Genomic DNA, 15,831 nt, shown 5'->3' with positions numbered 1-15,831 from the left:
AAGCATATTTTGATGATAACAAGGAAAAAGAAGACTTGCTAAAGTGCTGCAAGAAACTTCATCTTATCCCAGAAATAACATCTACAGTAAACTTTCAAGATGGAATTCACCTGTGAAATCCTTTATGGCTTCCTTCCAACTTTGTTCTTTCCCTCTCTATGCTAAATTTTACTCTGTTGCAACCTTCCAAAAATTGTTTTCTTGTCTTGCCCTCTCGATCCTTTAAGTCCCTGCAGTCCTTAGATGCATGTATGGGCCATGCTGTCTGGATTTTCCATCTGTTGTCTCCTGTAGCCAGAGAACCTCTTGTTTACTTTCACGATATTTTCCCCTTCTTTTGGGGTTGACCTTGCTTTGCGAAACTAAAGAACTGAAAGGTGAAGGCAGAAGAAGCTCCCAGTGCCTAAAGAGCTTCTGCTGCTCTCTGCAGAATAGAGATTTAATAACGAAGGTCACCCCGATGATTCTATGGTATTTTATGCAGAAGAAATGCCTTTTTTTTTCCAAAATAAAGAATTGTAAGAATCATTTTCCTGTGTATCTGAGAAAAAGTGGGGAAAAAATACATAGTCCCGTCCAACATCTTTACAAAACAGTTCTCAGTATATAATTTCCTTTTCACTGACTAAAACATAGGACATAGAGTTGCCTTGTCTTAGTGACGTTTATTTAAATGAAAGCATTCCAACCTGTGCTGTCTTTCCCTGAGTACTAGAAGCAGTTTTTCCTAGAGAGTGAAAAAGTCACAGAAAGCTTGACAGAAACAGATTTTCTCTGCCATATTTTATATATATTTATATATATATTTAATAATTTGGTGATAAAATGCTCTTACCATCAGTACTGTGCTCAATCTAACTGTCAGCTTGTTCATGCAGAAAACCTACAGCTCTTCCCTCCTCAAGCTGCTTGCTGCATGCAGCTTGGGAAGCCGTTTCCCTGGGCCCCCAATTAGCTGCCTACCTGAGCTGTCTTCTCAAACCTGATTAGAAATCTGTCATTCCCTTCATACGTCTCCCTGCCCACTGCTGTGCCTTAATTTACATTTCCAGCGGTGTCTTTCACAAGTGCTCAGCCTGCCTGGTCTTAGCTGGGAAAGTTTTGCTGGGCCACTGTAGGGTGCATGGGTTCTGCTGAAGCTCTTGCACCCTCTGACCATTGAGATGTTTTGTCTCCTGCTCTCCTGGCCGCAGGATACTTGTGCAGTCTGTGCTGAGCAGGACTTCCCATAGCACAGCAGTACCTGGTGCAGTGGCTGGGCTAAAACAGAGCTGACTACAGTGCTGGTTTCCCCACCAGAGCATGGGCATTTATGGGCAAAAAAAAATGAAAGCAAAGAATTTCTCAAGTTTCTACTGCTGTATTTCATAACTTTTGTTATTTAAGTATTGTGGGCAGCTGCTCAGTATCTGAAACTAAATTCTAAGAAGAGAATTTCTGCTAACAAACTCCCACATAGCTAATGACCGGCTTCTAAAAACAATTGTCCTGGTTTCAATGATGCAGGTTAGTTTTTTGTTTATCTGTATTCTTATGTACACCAGACTTAGACCTACTCTAACATCATCTGCTGCCTCCCAAAAATACGGTAGTCTGAGATTATAATCCTCAACCTAAAATTAAAGCACAACCTTAAACTTGCATCAAAGTGTGTCCTTTTGTAATTGATGCTGCCCATGTAACAACATACTTGGCCCCATAACTTGAAACACATAAACTCTCAAATGCAGCAGAAAAACAAAGAAATGGGCAGCAAAGCCCCTGGTGGGAGGAAGAGCTGTTCATTTGCAGCCCACAGAAGGCACAGGAGTGCTGGAGCAAAGGCAAGGCAGAGGAAAAGGACACACCCTGGAGACTACCAAAGGCAAGGGGAATGTTTGTTTCTCTGTGAACTCAGAGTTTCCTGTGCTGTAAGGAGTTCATTGTTTGAATTTCTCTTGGATAGAAACTGGGCTACACAAGGACTTGTCAGTGCTTTTGGTGTGCTTTATTTAAGGAAAAAGAAATTACAGGCTTTTTTACACTTTTAAGTTCAAGCCAATACAGGGTCCGGGCAGAGGAGATGTACACACGTATACGCACGTACTCAAGGTCTTCATCTTCACTGACAAACAAGCAAAACCATTGCAGTTCTGAAACACTTCATAGACCACACAGCTGAAGATAACTAGGGAGATGCCTGAGAAAAGGAGCAATTACAGTTAATCAATAATCCTCAAATGGCAGCAATTAAAATTCTGAAAAAATATATTTAAAAGAAAGATGGCAAGGTAATGGCAATTTGTCCATCAGCCATTCAGAGCATTTTGCAGATCTCAACTTGAAGAAAGGAGGAGTTTTTAATTAAATCATCATCTGAGAACGCCATTGATCCTTCATGTTAGACAATTTCGAGTGTAAGAAACAGCTTTGAATGGCCATAATCATAAAAGATGTGTTTGTTTTCCTCCAGAACGGGCCCCTTGCCTGGCTATATAAAAAAGACGATTCTGCTGAAACAATATGGGAGAGCGCTCTGCTTTTAAATGATCTAATTTCCATCTCCTTAGCTGAGTTAATTTAGTGTGTTAACATATGCATTTGTTTCCAAATAAAGCCATTTGTAGATAGCATTTCTTATATAACTTTGTCCCTGCCCCAAGAAGATAAAAGCAATGGATGACGGTTCAGCAGGGCTCTTCTGCCTTTTCCATGCCACAAGAAACTTCAGCAGTCACCTAAGGGAGTGCTTTGCATCAGCTAAAACCAGGGCAAAATTTCACATTCAGTGTTTCTCTAAAGCCTATTGGAGACTCAGCTCTGGGGGTGCCCCCAGAAGGGACAGCATAGGACATGACCTTATTTCACCTAGAAGTCTCAGAAATGATGGCTGAATACCAGTGTGAATTGTCATGGCTTGTCCAGGTGTCTGCTCTCACTGATGAGGACAGGACTCCAGCTGACCAAAGGCTGGGGAGAGGTGGAGCTGGCCCCAGGGCTGCCCAATCTGCCTCATCAGGAGGCTAAATTGGCCCCAGGTGGGGGGCTTGCGTTTTTGCAGGGTTTTTCTGGGCAGGAAGAGCATAGTACCTTCCTAGCAGAGCCTGAAGGCCCACTGATGTTGGAGAAAGCACACAAAGCCCCAGTAGGGGTTCCTCATGTGTGGAGGCTCTTGGGTTACTGCCCCGATTTTCTTGTCTGAAGCACAGAGCTTGGCTGGACAGAAGAGCAGGAGGTGTGCGTTTTGATCCTTAGGGTGTTTTGCCTTCAGAATTCAGTCCTTGCTGAAGATGGGAACATTGATCTTCACTGTAAAGGGTAAGCTTTGCTTATCTTCTTTTACCTCTTTCCCTTTGTAGCAACAAAGCTGGTGGTTTATTGGATTGGACGGTGTTAATTGCTGTGTCTGGGGCCTGAGATAACTGGAGCCTCAGCTCTAATAGGAATGCTTTATAACTGAAAGTGATGGGGTGGTGATGGTGTTAATGTCTAGCTTGGTGCTGCAGGGTGGTGCAGACTAGGAGTGGCTCAGGTAGGGGACTGGTATTTCTGTATCCCCAAATTCTATGAAACTAACAGTAGACTAGAGATCTGCTCTTTTTCTTACAAAACTTTTACAGTTATATTGAAGCTGGTGAGTTTGCTCAGAGAAGAGACATTAAGCATTTGTGTGAGTATTTGCAAGGTGAGGCATTTGACCTCTCTCTGCCTGATTTCCCTGCCCAGCTGCACGGCTGAGCAATTAACATGACCTCCTTCTGTCAGAAGGGAAAAATATTTGCAATGTCTATCTCTAGCTGACTTGGACCATCAAAGATAGACTGATCTTGGAACACAGATTACCTCTTGTAACCTGCTCCTGTATTAGGTGCCTGGGGCAGCCCAAAGGAGACACTATGAGTTGCCTCATCTGTCCCTTTCCTCCCCAGTGACATACGCTCATAGATCCTGAGGAATATCCAGAGGGTAGGTCCTGCTATCAGGGAACAGGCAGAGATTACAAACCAAATGCTTGTCCTTTCTTTCCTTGTCTAGTAGCTAAATAGCTCCACCAGCTCCTCCTGGGACAAGTGAATTCACTTCAAGATGCAGCCTTCACGTTAAACTCAACACTCCTGAAGCTCCCATTTGACTAGCCAAAAAGCTTTACATTCAGTGTATGTCTTGGGACGTATCCAAACACTGCTTTCCTCTTCATTCTCTGCTCCTTAAAATAGGTGCCTGTACATAATTTCTTTTCCTAAAAAAGTAAGATGAATTATTTCCAGCTGGGAGCAGAATGAGTGACTTATTCTTAAGTTTACTCCTGTTCTGTAGCTGCTGTGCTACTCCATTAGAGAGCTCTAATGAGGAATCTCCAAGCTAAACCTCGTGGCACGATTTGCAAAATGGTATCATCTTGCCCCAGAATGAATCCCTGTAATGAATGTTGTATTTTGGCTGGTGCTTTTAGTGATTGGCGCTTGGCCAGTGCTTGATAATCTTAGAGGTCTTTTCCAACCTTAATGATTCTATGATTCTATTAGTCTCCTGCCAGCCATGTGAGCAGGGGCAAGCCCTGTAATGAGGCAAGCACTGAGGTGCTGGAGAGGAACATTCATCAATGTGCAGGTTATTCTCTTCTTTTTTTTCCCCTCCTCCCTCAAGTGCCACTGATGTACAAATTATGAAGCATTTGTTTATGCTTCTTGCTTTGCCAGAGCACACAGCCCTTCGCATTGACAGCCTGCCTCTGTCCAAAACACTGAACTTTCATCTAATGAGCTGAGTTTTTCTCGCTTTTGAGTCGTGCCTGAGTAAAGCCCTATCAAATTTTGTCGCTGGCTGCCTGGAAACTTTCCTCAGGGCTTTTCCAAGGCTGATGAGGAATCATGAGCAGGATCAAACAGATATTGAGTCATGTGTGGTGCTTGCAGGCAAGAAAATGTCTTCTCTGAAGACCATGACCAGAAACATTTTATAAAGACAAAAGCTTCTCTTTCCTTTTTTTTTTTTTCCTTGTAGTTCTTGTTGGAGCCTCTGTACAATGGCAGAAGCAGGGTACACACCAAGCATGCATTGCATTTTAATACTTTGGAGAACTTGCTGATATAAAACGGAAATATGGTGTTGTTTTTTCTGGTTTCTAATTTAGCACTCAGCAGATGTGCAACTGTTGACAGTGAGATACCTATTAAAATTATTTCTAGAGGTTTACCAGAGCAAGATTACTTCCCTTGCAGAGCGCTTGCTTCAGCAACACCTGAGGAAGAAAAGCCACTCACTACAATAACCAGACCATGGCACCAAGTTTACACTTGTTTCCTCACCATGAGCATCTCAGAACCTGCCCTGTGAGAGTCTCAGCACTCCTTTCCCAGCAGCAGAACAGGGGCAGGCTAGTGAGGAGATACTTAATCTATATGTAGCTTCTTCCTTACTTCACCCTTCCCATAGTGCAGGAGGACATTTGGCTTGAAGGTCAGCAAGCACCTGTGGCTTAACAGTCCTGCTGATGGAGAGCAATTCCCAGCACATGCAGATCTCTACCTGCTTCCACACATCTACATTTTCTGTACTTGGCACTGGTGAGGCTGCACCTTGAGTACTGTGTTCAGTTTTGGGCCTCTCACTACAAGAAAGACATTGAGGCCCTGGAGTGTGTATGGAGAAGGGCAGTGGAGCGATGAGGGGTCTGGAGCACAAGTCTGATGGGGGGCAGCTGAGGGAGCTGGGGTTGTTCAGTCTGGAGAAGAGGAGGCTCCGGGGAGATGTTATTGCTCTCTACAACTGCCTGAAAGGAGGTTGTGGCAAAGTGGGGATTGATCTCATAGGTAACTGTGATAGGACAAGAGGGAATGGCCTCAAGTTGTGCTAGGGGAGGTTCAGGTTGGATATTAGGAAAAATTTCCACTCAGAAAGAGTGGTAAGGCATTGAAACAGGCTGCCCTGGGAGGTGGTGGAGTCACTACCCCTGGAGGTGTTCAAGAACTGTGTCGATGTGGCACTGAGGGACATGGTTATTGGGTATGGTGGGGATGGGTTGACAGCTGGACCAGACAACCTTTAAGATCTTTTCCAACCTTAACGAGGCTTTTACTCTGTGTTTGTTGCTTCAGCATGCTGGCCCTACTGCACTGTGTTATCTATAATCCTTCCAAAGACATCAAAATAAGAATGACTCTTTCCACTGATTTTTTTTTCCACCTGCTCTGGATGAAGCCTGAGATACACCCTCAGTGACACTCCTGGGTTCTCCTTTTCCTTTCTGCTTTGGTGCAAAGGTTAAAGTAAGTACCACTTTTGCTTGTAACAGGTTTAAAAAGGAGTGAAACTCAAAGGGAGCTTTGCCAGCAAGCTTTGCTTTTCCACCCAGCAGGAATGAGCAGTGTGGCAAATTGTTTGTTAAATTGAATCTCACATTCTGCGCTCCAGCAGAAGCAAAACAAGAGATGCCACAATTACAGCTTCATCCCCTGATTACCTGCCACAGCGTGCAGCAGTAAGCACTCACAATTTGTCACTGCATGGACAATTCATCTTTAAACTGAAACAGTGTCTTAATTGTGTCTGTTAATAGTTGACTTCAATCAAAAACCGCTGCAAGTCAATCCAGCTAGGCTGGCTGGGACCTCTGGTGCTCAATTCTGCCGTTTCAGGGACTCAAATGAGAACACTGTGGCTTTTTATTTATGCATATGATCAGCAAGGGGGGGCTGGCAGCTGTGTAGACTCGACATCTGTACTGCTTAGTATTAAGTTGGATAAAGAGGAGAGGTGGGATCTATGGCTCGGTGCATGTAGCTCCTTGTGGCTTTTGCACGACTTAGGCAGAGCTGGGCTTGTGGAAGGCAGTACTGGCTGGAGATGGGGGAGGTTTGTGTGTTCTAATTCTGCAGTTTCTGTGGATGACATCAGTCAAAAATTGCAAGGTGTTTTGCTGTGTGGTTTCAGCTGTTTCTTACTTATTGGTACAGAGGATGCGAATGAAGTGAGAGCAAATCTGTTCTCCCGGCCAAATGTTTGAGCATGAGAGCCTACGAGAACTGCCTGGTGGGGTGAAGCCTCTTTCCATTTTTGGCAGATTGACTCTAAGCCTGTATTCTTCAAGGTTCATACACTGAGTGCAGAACTAAAGGATTTCATTTTCTTTCCCCTCTCACAAGCCTGCTCTCTTCTGCAGGCAGCACTGGCTCCTGAGGAGCAGCTGTCCACCCCAGGCGCCTAGACTGGCAATGCTGAGAGAGAGACAGAGGCAATGCTGAAGCCTTTCTGAGCAGCAGCCTGGTGAAAGCTCCTCTTCAAAAATTTTTTTTTAATTGTCACTTTGGTTTAATTTGACTACAATTACTTGTCATATATTTCACTAGGATAATTTGGATGTTGCCATGTACAACAGGCTTGTAATCCCTGCTTGGGGCAGAAATGGCAGCAAGGCCATGTGCCCTGCTCTTCACACAAGGTCCGTTTTGCTGGCAGATGGGGCTGCTGGGCATGGGGGTGCTGGATCCTCCCGTGCCTGCCTTTCCAGCCTATTAAATCACACAGCAGATCAATAGCAGACAAATGACTCTGATGGCTGGTGGTTTGTTCATGAGATTTTTCTTTATTACTGCTTCAGCTGAACTGCTACCACAAAGGGAGGGGGGTGAGATTAATTTGATTCCTCTCCTGGAGGGGAAAAAAGAAACAAAACAGGGCTTTTTGGTTTAGCATCTCCTAATAGAGCACTTTGGCTCTGCTTGCAAACCACTTGCTGTAAGTACAGCTCAAAGGCTTCAAAATGATTATAGCAATGAAGAGTCTTCTGCAGTAACTGAAGAGAGGGTTTGCTGGAGGAGACACATCAGCAACTCCAGGATGACCCTGAAAGTTGTGTTAGAAAAAGACAAGTGCCAGGGGCACAGCAAGCAGTGAAACCGCACCAAGAGGCTGCGGAGCTCAGCTAATTCTTGCAGAAACCCTGATGCTCTTTCACATCACCAGTGAGGCTTCCTAACTACCCGAGATTTGTTGCTTCTTGACACAGAAGGAACCTTTTCCTGGCTGCTCTGACCTCTGAGAGCAGGAAAGGCACAAGTTTCTGTGCTGACAGATGGGCTCAGGACAAATTGCTTTGCTTTAGCCCTAGTGTGCAGATACCAGCATGCACTCTGCTTCTGCTGCTAGTGTTGGTGCTGCGCAGTTCAGAGGTCACAGCATTTCTATCATTTAAACAGGGCTGCTCTAAGACTTCCTAATTCTCTCTGCTAGCATCTCCCAAGGACAGGCATTGTACCATAACCATGTCCTGTGTAGTTCAGTTTACTCCTCTGTTTGCATGTTTGTATTTGTGTGCTCTGTTTTCATGATAGGAAACCCCCTTTGTTGCTCCCATGTGTGCTGTCCCTTGCAGCCCAGCTTCCTTAGCACGTAGCAGCTGTATCCTCTCTGCATTTTCTTTCTTCTCTGCAGATGAATGACTTAGCACAGATCCTTGTTCCTAAGCCTAAAACCTGACCATTTATCAGTCAGTGAGAAGTGCTATGCATCAAGCCAGCCAAATATTGCAATAGGCAGGTTTCCTGCTAGATGAGTGCAAATACTGATTTTGGTACATGTTTGGGTCTCCTCCCCAGTGGTGGTGTCACATGTCCACCCTGAAGTTGTGTCAAGGCCGTCTCCAGTGTTAGAGTGTACTTCAGGCCCCAAGCACCTTGAACAAGCTGATCACAGTGGTAAATCAGTCACTTCACCTTGCATATCCCAGCACAGAAAGTGAGGTGCTTTTTCACTTCTAATGCCATTTGCAGAAGTCCTGTTGCAGTTGCGCTGCTGTCAGTGTGCCTGTCCCATGTGTTGCACTGGGAACAGGGTTGCTTGGGGCATCTTTTAATTGTTCTGCATGTATGGGCAGGGTGAAACCTGCTAACACTGTATGGAGAAAGCCAGGAGCAAGGACTGCTGAGCTTCTACACTGCTGTGTGGTTTGTCCATCCCTGCTCAGATACAGCGCTTTCTTCAAAGCAGGCCGGATGCAGACTCGATGATACGCAGAAGGCAAAATAATTTGGTCACCTTATTTGCATGTTTCTGATGCCAGACACACCAATAAACAGAAGAAACGTTGGATGAAGACCAGAGGAGTTTGCAATTAACACATTAAATAGATCAACCAGTGACAAGATCAAAAGCATTGCAGCCAAAAGCTGAGTAGGAAATGAACCACCCATGTGATGTGACTGTGGCTCTGTGCTGGTGATTTGATTTATGCGAGTGTTAAAGGCCCATAGGAAGCTGATGCTGCCACATGAGCTCCTCTTTTCATGTCAGCCACTTCCCCCGGTCTGGCACCAAGCAGATAACTTCTCTCTCCTCCGTGCCTTTTTATAACCACATAATCAGAGGGATCTGATTGCTGTCATGGCCGTGTACTCGTGCTCTGCTAAGCGAGCTTCTGTTTGTGTGCCAGGCAGTGTTCTGTTCACAAAAATCACTTTGTGTGTATGCCTGATGAAATGCCTCTAACTGACAGAATGCTTTCAGTCATGTGAGTTTAGTTGAGTATATGATATTAACTGGATTAAACTGAGGATTTTGTTGGAGCCTTTCCTCTAAGGAAGGAAATTCATTGATCCTCTCTGAAGTGGAAGAGACCCATGCAGCCAGATGTATTTATTCAGTGAGCAAGTCTGCAGCAGCCTGAAAATTGGTACAGCACTGCATCAAGGTGTGACAGAACAAGAGAAAATCGTGTTAGGGCTCAGCAGACTCACTGTGTGGGGGAGGACTGGGGCCAGAGGTTTTCCATGAGACCTGGCTGCTCTGTTGCTGTCCCTGTGACCCTTGCTGGCAGGGGTGCAAATTTTTTTTTCTTCATACAACATTCATGAGGGAGAGTTGGTCTAACCAAAAAATCCCACGTCATTATTTCTACTTCTTTGAGACTTTCCTGTTTCATGCACCTTGGGTATTGTGTTCAGTGTTGGACCCCTCACTACAGGAAAGGCACTGAGACCCTGGAGCATGTCCACAGAAGGGCAATGAAGCTGTGAGGGGTCTGGAGCACAAGTCTTATGGGAAGTGGCTGGGGGAACTGGGATTCTTTAGTCTGGGGTCCTTCTACAGCTGAATGATTGGTGATAAGAGACCCCCAGCGTTAATTTTTCTCATGATCTTACATGCCAATAAATAATTAATAATATGGTCAAATTATTCCTAATATGTCGTTGGTAGTCTTCCAGTGAGGCTCTATTGCTCTTTTACGCAAGGGGACAAAAGCCAGCCTGCAGTGACAGAGCAGGGGATGACATCCACGGGCAGGGGATGAGTAAGAAGTTAATGCTGCGTTGCTTTGCCATTCCCTCTGAGCGATGAGATGCATTTGTATAATTAAAAAATTAAAACAGGGAAAATGCCTCTAGGTATGTTTGGGGCGGGGGGGAGAGGGGCATGAGAAAAAAAACCACAAACGTTTCACTTTTTTTAAGTCTACTATAAAGAAACGTATATCTCATCAGAGCTGGTGCTGCTTTCCATTAGGGTGTTTTCTTTTGCCAACTGATTTCTCTCTAAAATAAACACCCAATGCTGAAATTAAAGCACTTTAATGTAGCTGATTTATAAATAAACAGGAGAGTTAGCCAGATAGAGTGGAAACATAACTAGAGACCAAATGCTATAATATAACATAAGAGGATTCTCCTGTTCGGGAAAAGGCCACCATCCATCCGCATGCTCATAGGAATGGAGCAGTAGGCACATAGGCTGGCGGTGTATCAGAAATGCTATTGCCTAATGCTATCGGTGTTGGAATAGTCTGATGTGAAATGCTCATCAGTTATAAAAAGCAATTGAAAGGTTTGTGATCCATGGAAATTACCCACTTGAAAGGTTTTCCTGGAAATCATTTTCAGACGTTTTTTTGGTACGTATGTGGTTTTTTTATAACTTCACTGCAAATCTCCTGCCAAGGCGTGGGAGAAGGGAGTGGAAACCTGTGCTTCTTCACCTGACAAATTTTGGTGTTTGTGGAGGTTCCTTGCAGTTTTAATACCACGCAGCACAGGAACAGAGAGGATATGGTCACAGCCACACAACTTAGGGGATGCGGCTGAACGCTGATGCTTTCCAGTAAGGAGATCTTTGCACAGATGTTAAGACAGATTATTCAGTGTAATGCACTTGAGCCACACAGGGAAGTGAGGAAAGAATTAATTGACACCTGGATGTGTTGGGGACAGGGATGGTGACAACAGATGATAAATGGAAGGCACAGCAGTGAGAGCAGATGTATCCTGGAAGGACAAGATGATAAATGCATATCTTGGTATTTACAGTGCCTGAAAAAGCACTCCCCATCCGATACAGGTTCAGTAACTGCAGTAATGTTGGAGGAATGATGGTGACTTGATTGATTTAATTAGCTCTCATTAATGGCATTGAAGATAGTTCGTCAACAAGCAAAGGAGAGTCTCACTACAGCGTTGCATGCTAATTGCTTGATGATTTGTGTTATGGGACAGGTCTTTTGCATAAGTACAAATTAGATGGAGAGCTGTTTGGAAATATTGCTTCTTATCCCTGTGGGGAGCAAGGGGCCACCCTCCCCCTGCCAGCAAGGGCTCTGTGAGTCCTGTGGGGGCCTGCAGCTTCCAGACAGGTGGTGGCCACAGCCCCTTCCCCAGTGCTGCACACACATGTGGATAGGAGGGACCTGCAGATCCATACCCTTATTAAAGCTTATGAATTATTCTTTTGATCTACACTGACTATGAGTAAGCTGGCCCAGGTGAAATTAAAACTGTCCCAATAGTTAAATCTACTTGTTAAAATATTTATATATATATGTATATGTTTCTCATCGTAGTGTTTTAAAATTCCATTTGGTACTCTCAAAATAATAAACTTACATCAAACAAAAAAAAATTAGAGGGGTTCAAGAAACACATAGATGTGACACTAAGAGACATGGGTTAGTGGGCATGGTAGAGATGGGTCAGTTGTCAGATGTGATGACCTTAGAGGTCTTCTCCAACCTTAATGATTCTATGATTCTTTACTTCTTCTTCTCCATGATAAGTAGCTAAACCTGGTGTTGTCCAGCACAGGCGGCAGTTCCCTGCTTCCAACCCAGGCTGCAACACTGTTCATAACTTCGTACCTTTAGCCTGTCTTTCCCTGTCCTGAACTCTTTGGAGAGGTCTTTGCTGGGAAAGATCATGGTCTGTGCATCATGAACTGGTAGTACAAGATCTTTACTTTCCTCTTGCTCTGGTACAGAGGAGAAAACAGGCTGAGGGTGAATGCAGAAGATGGAAATATAGGGAAGCCCAGAGAGAGGGACAGCACTGCTGGGAATGGAAAGCAGCAGGATCCATACAGAATTGCCACATCCTGCTGCCTCTGCTGGGAGAAAGCTGAGGAGGGCTGGAGTGTCCCTGCTCAAAGTAGAGGCACAGGGATGTCTGAACCCCCATCCTGGAGAAAGGATCCTCTGTCTACTCTGCAGTGCTTCTGCTGCTGCCCATCACAAAGCAAATCCAAGGGCTCAGGGTGAGGTCTCATCCCAAAAACTCTGTGCTATCTGGAGACGGGCTGCTGTAAGAAATCACATCTCTTTTTTTTCTTTCTTCTTTTATGACGAAATGGGAACCAGGTGTGCCTGTGCAATGTGCATAATCTGCACAAAGGATCGTGCTTTGCAACAAGGTACTGACCAAAGTGCAGCTGAGTAACTGATCCTGGGGCAAAGGGGGATAGCAAGGGCTGCTGTGCTTAAAAATAGTCTGTTTTTTGAGTGATTTATGCCCATACAGGCCAATACTAATTGAATAGTTGTGTGTGCAGAAATGCTCAGGCTAGTTGGATTCATCTTTTATGACTGGATGAAGCCCAGAGATGCTGCGTGCTGGATTTCTGTGCTGAGTGGGGGCTTTCCTTTTGAAAGCAGTTTGATATACCATTCTCCGCGTCTGAGGTTTCAAATGCTCCAGTGTGGGACCATCTGCCACCCAGGCTCCCAACTCTTGCAGTGGACACTGGGCTCAGGAATGATGTGAGCAGGGTGTGTGTACTGGTGCATGCTCCCTGTGCTACTGGCAAGGGAGGGCTTTCTGGGCTGGAGGTTGCATTCCATTCAAATTTTGCTCCTTTTGTGCTTTTGGTCTTACAGCTGTCCATATGAGAGCTATTTTAGCAGTGTGAGAAAGGGGATTGTGCAGTCACCTTGTGCAAGCTGTTATTAGGGCTGAGCCAGGGCCATGTTGAGAGAGCCGGAGAGGGGCATTTTGGAGCTGTACTTCAGCAGACCCAAAGGAATAGTATTTCCCTCTTAGCAAGATGCTGGGGAGGAATGCTGTGTGCCACTGCCACAGGGTGGAGAGGATGCAGTTATTTCTGTGGGTGAAAAGAAGGCTGCACGTTTATGGATGCCGTGTGGATTAGATGTGTCTCCTATGAGCTATGCCTTCTGATTACACAGGTCACTGAACTTCATTGAACCTGCAGCTCTGGGATAGTGATAGCACTGGAAGAGCTGAGAATGGAGCTCCTTTCCCTGGAGGAATTTTAAGATGTTGAGCTGTTTCAGCCTGAAGTTAGCCAAAGTAAGAAGAAAATGCTTGAATTTTAACAAAGGCAAAAAACATTTTGTCTTCATTCTATTCTGGCTTTTTTACTCAGTCAAAAGGGTGATGGGACTATATAAGATGTGGGTGGATTAACTGTCACCTGGCAAGGGGCTGAGTCTGTGAGGAAGCCCAGCTGGCAGGAGTGAGGAATCTCCCCCCTTTGCTATTTCAAAGGCTAGATGCTTGAAGTGTCCTAACAATATCCAGTATGTTTTAACCAATGTATGCTTTCCGTGCAAAGCAATAGGATTTCTGCAAAAAATCCAGGGTGACTCTGGGGAGGGGAAAAAAAAAAAAAGATCTTTGACTAATGCCACTGAGCTTCCTGAGGTGTAAACCTTTGTCTAACTGTTATTTTCTAAAGTACCATCCCTCAGCTCATTGATTTGATGAGGAGATAAAGAAAAAAGAGAAGGAAAGGGAAAAAAAAGCTTCAGATGTCATCTTTTACATGCTGTGCCTTTTCTACATCCAGTATAAAAGCTGGGCTTTTCCTGAAATTGTCTCCTGCCCTGTTTAAATCCTATGGAGAATTTGTTTTAATAATAACTGGTCTAAAGAAGCAAGTTTCATTATCTAAGAACAAAAGGAGCCATGGCTTTTGAAATACACAATCTGCTCATGTGACACAGACACCCTCTTCAAGCAGGAAGGGTATGAATCCTGTTGCTCCTGACCTAGGGAAGATGTTTGAGAAAGACCTTGGCCTTGAATGTCACTCAAATGCTGGTATTAAAAGCCTTGATCCGATGTTTCCAGCTGAGCAAAATTCTTTGTTGCAGTCAAGGAGGGAGATGTTGCTTGTCCTTTTGTCAGCTATAGCTGGAGAGCTCTTAGCAGTTTTCACTGGAGAACTAGAGTTCAAGATGAGCAGTCTGCAATGGGCCAACTGTAAATAACAAATCTAGGGTGTTTGAGAGCTCGATATCGTATTTGTGGTAGTATAGCTGCTTCATCTCAGTAACTTCATTTATGAAAGAATTGTGTTGTGGCTTGATAGGAACATAATACACAAAGTAGTGGAGCTACTGAGTAGCTACTGAATAGAGCTTTTTTCAAAGCTTTTTGAATGAGTTGGTAAGGTCCTGCAGATGCAGGTGAAACCCGTAAAAGAAGCCCATCTCAGTAAAAATCCTTCATTTCCTTTGTAATGCAGAAAAAAAATCAGTAGACCAAAAGCACGCAGCTGCTTTGGCATGCTCTCTCCTGCAAACAGGATGGATATATCTGTAGCATGCTCTGTTCTTCAAAAATTGTCACAACTCTATCCTGAAGAATGAAGGTAACCCACTTTGTGAATGAAGCTGACTTCTTCCAGGCTTTTACATACCTACTGCTGAGGCTTCCTGGACTTTATTTTTTTAAATATATTTTTATTTAATGGGATAATGAAAACAAAAAAAATCAGATTTTTCATTAAATTAACTCTTGGTTTGATATTTGCAAATCTGGTTGCACTGAGGTTTTGCCCAACACATTAATCCAGAGTTTTTCCACACATTCCTATTCAGACACATGTTGTTGGGGACATTTTTCCTCTCCATTTCCTGGAATCTCTCTGAAGATGATGTGCTTTCACCATTATATTCCATTTCCCATACTAGATGTGTTCCTAGCAGCTTTACAGGATTAATAATAGTTGAGCATAGAGGCACATGCTCGGAGCAGCACAGAGGGAGGCCAATTGCAGAGGGAAGAAAAGCTAGGAGCTGCAATTCTGCTGAATACATTCTCCCTATACACGGGAAGGGAATGTATAGGGAATACACGAATGTATTCTATCTTCTTAGAGAAAATCTTTTTACTGGCTATAGACATAAACTGCTGCTAATTTTTGCTGCCACACTACCAATTTTACTGCAGCAGCAGCACTCATAGATATGCCTAGCAGTAGGGCAGTGACTTCTCAGCACCTCCTTGCCCCAGCCATCAAATAAGATTTTCCCCCTTTTTCTAATGAGCCTCAAGCCACTTTACAAGGGTCTAAACCGATAAGGTGCTGAGCTTTAATAGCACCTGTGCTTCTGTGCTCATACAGCCTTTCCCTCGCGCATGTGAGAGTTGTTTGCAGTTGTGGGGGAAAGGCAACAAACTTCAGTCCTTCATTCTCTTAACCTCTGCTGCACTACTTTTAGGAAGAATCATAAATCATTTGAGTTGGAAGGGACCCTTAAATGTCATTTATTCCAACTCCCCTACAACGAACAGGGACATATACAGCTATATCAGGTTGCTCAGAGCCCCATCCAGCCTGACCTTGAAT

General features: G+C 44.2%; 1 protein-coding gene across 22 annotated transcripts in view; it reads left to right on the top strand.

The window, feature by feature from the left end:
- SPTLC3 (serine palmitoyltransferase long chain base subunit 3) overlaps window positions 1–15,831 on the top strand; it is a 295,028-nt gene that overhangs the window by 100,578 nt on the left and 178,619 nt on the right. The window contains exon 1 of one of the 22 annotated variants that reach the window (XM_021392190.1): window positions 6,230–6,248. The exons of the other annotated variants lie outside the window; for them this stretch is intronic. The gene's annotated coding sequence lies outside the window, so the exon portion shown is untranslated. Of the gene's footprint in view, window positions 1–6,229; window positions 6,249–15,831 lie in introns of those variants that run through there. 22 annotated transcript variants of the gene reach the window in all.

This window comes from Numida meleagris, chromosome 3 (genome assembly GCF_002078875.1).
Source record: "Numida meleagris isolate 19003 breed g44 Domestic line chromosome 3, NumMel1.0, whole genome shotgun sequence".
NCBI classification, from domain to species: domain Eukaryota; kingdom Metazoa; phylum Chordata; class Aves; order Galliformes; family Numididae; genus Numida; species Numida meleagris.
The sequence above is the reverse complement of the archived record's forward strand: the minus strand, read 5'-3'. Positions and strand labels throughout refer to the sequence as shown.